This window comes from Venturia canescens, chromosome 3 (genome assembly GCF_019457755.1).
Source record: "Venturia canescens isolate UGA chromosome 3, ASM1945775v1, whole genome shotgun sequence".
Lineage (NCBI taxonomy): Eukaryota > Metazoa > Arthropoda > Insecta > Hymenoptera > Ichneumonidae > Venturia > Venturia canescens.
The window spans coordinates 15,540,475-15,542,702 of record NC_057423.1 but is presented as its reverse complement, the minus strand read 5'-3'; the positions used below and the strand labels follow the sequence as shown (position 1 = coordinate 15,542,702).

Below are 2,228 nucleotides of genomic sequence, written 5' to 3'. Positions count from 1 at the left end.
TGGACGAAGTTAACGAAAGTACGAACATCTTTATCGCCAAGGTTATTAAAAATTGAAATATTTTTCAATTGATTTTTCTTCCTTTTTGAAAGATGGCCTTTAAGGAGAGTGTAATTTTTCTCGAAATTATATTTTCTGACTCGTGACCATACTGGACGTATACCTCTGATTTCCCGCGTCTTCCATTCAACTCGAAAGGAGATTGGCTGACAGATTGAATTTTCAATTTCTTATAATACATCAATACACGATAGAAAATGATTTCACCGAAAAACGTGAGTAATGATACACTGTAGCCAATAACAGTGACTGCTAGCAAGTGCTTATATAAATCACTCTTTGTTTCGTCAGGTTCATTTGTTTTTTTTTATGTCTGGAGTATTCTTGTTATATATTTTTTGAATGATCCGGGCGCAAAGCAATCGCAAAATTACTTTATCCAGTATCGAATGGTACGGTGATCTTTTTCCCAGCGTGAAGCCAGAACTGTCGGTCCCGAAACAAGGTTTAACTAGTTTCATAATACGTCCGTAATTTCTGTTGTTTAATTCTAGGATCAGAAGTTAAACAGAATTACCGTTCATTAAACAAGTTATTCTGTTCGAAGTGTAATAAACGTTTGCATAGCATTCCGACATTCGTGGAGTCTGGACTTTTTTATCTCGCAAACTTTTCAAGGAACCGTTAAAAATGTTGGAAGTTCATTCAATATCGACGTCTCGTACGAAAGGTATTAATTCGGATTTGTTAAGTTCTTCGAAAGTCTCAAATGGGACTTCCTTCGTTGCTGGCAAAGTAATTTCCGTAATCGAGCCATGAATAGTACACGAATAAATGGCGAATGTGACGAGCAAACAAGTAAAAATCATGCGTTCGGATATGCCACGAGTTGTTGAGCCACCGAAATCCCAAAAAGTACACGACCGATATTAAAAATTCTCCAGTTGTACGATCTATACCGGAGCACGCGCATGGCCAACCAAAAAATTAAAACAGCACTGAGAAATGAAACGAAGGCCATGAGAGAATTTATGAAAACGTATATTCCTGTTTCCTTTATAATCGGCACAACTGCACAGAATGGAGAAAATTCGATCGGTGTTGTATGCTGTGTATTATTCCAGCTTTGAGAGGATTGTGGCAACCACTCAGAAAATATATCTATGTTCTTCGAGTTTATAGCGGTATAGAAACGGGAACCCACCGATTGTTCTGACGAATTTTCGTGTTCTTTATTCATATCGATAATCAAAGAAGCGTTGAGTATATCCGCGAGTGATACCGAACTGAGAAAAAACGCTTGATAATGGCTGATTGTCAATCACCCCAATATTAAGTTCATAGCCCCAAAAATTAGTATTTTTTTTTTAGGAAACAATTCTTTCATGTTCGTGGTCCAAGGTTCTTTCGTATAGACCTTGACAAACGGATTGAGCCGATGAATCATTGGCACATTAACAGGATGTTCGATAAGGATTAGAAATCTCGAGACTTCCGTTTCAGCCAACTCGTCGATTGTGAAATGAAGCATTTTTCTGGTCCAAGCGTACTCCAACAATTCTTCGAGACTGACACTCGCCACCCGAACAAAAGTGAGTAGGAGGTATTTTGGGCGTTCGCACTTTGGTTGTTTCATCTGGCACTGAATTCGATGGAAGTTTGAAATCATTTGCGAAATTGATTCTCAATGTAGGCAATTTATGTTGCAACTTCACCAACAATTCATGGATCTTTGGATTTCCTAGGGTTTCGTTGTCAGCGAAGTTGATCATGAACTTTACTTGGTAAAATTCCAAATCCGTAGGTACGTGTCTTGTCAATTCATCTATCCACTAAGTCGATTCCACAGGATTGCGAGAAAATCCGTAGAGCCAAAGAATACAATATATCGCGATGGCATACATATTTCTCGGATTCATTCAGAACGGTATCATTTTCACAACTGAATGTTCGACAATGGCCTTTCCGTGTATACATGAACGTTAATAAAGTTTTATTGAAGTTTAGCTCTTATAATAGTTATGAAATAAACTTTTCCTTATTTATGACATTGTATACACGAATATATATCTAGAGACGCGGCAGCGTCTAGACGCCAAGAATTAAAAAGAAGTTTTGTAGACAGAGCGAGTCAAGACGGCCGTGTATCTTTACTTGATACTTGAGATTGATCGATTTCCCCTGACTCGTGAAGTTGAAGTGGCCACCATTTGTTGGAAATTAGTCGG

General features: G+C 38.0%; 1 long non-coding RNA gene across 1 annotated transcript; it reads left to right on the top strand.

Moving 5' to 3' along the window:
• LOC122407942 (uncharacterized) lies at positions 1-2,006 on the top strand. Its single transcript, XR_006260323.1, has 3 exons — positions 1-275; positions 1,372-1,592; positions 1,694-2,006. It is a non-coding gene; the product is annotated as an uncharacterized lncRNA (long non-coding RNA).
• The last annotated feature ends 222 nt before the right edge of the window (positions 2,007-2,228 follow it).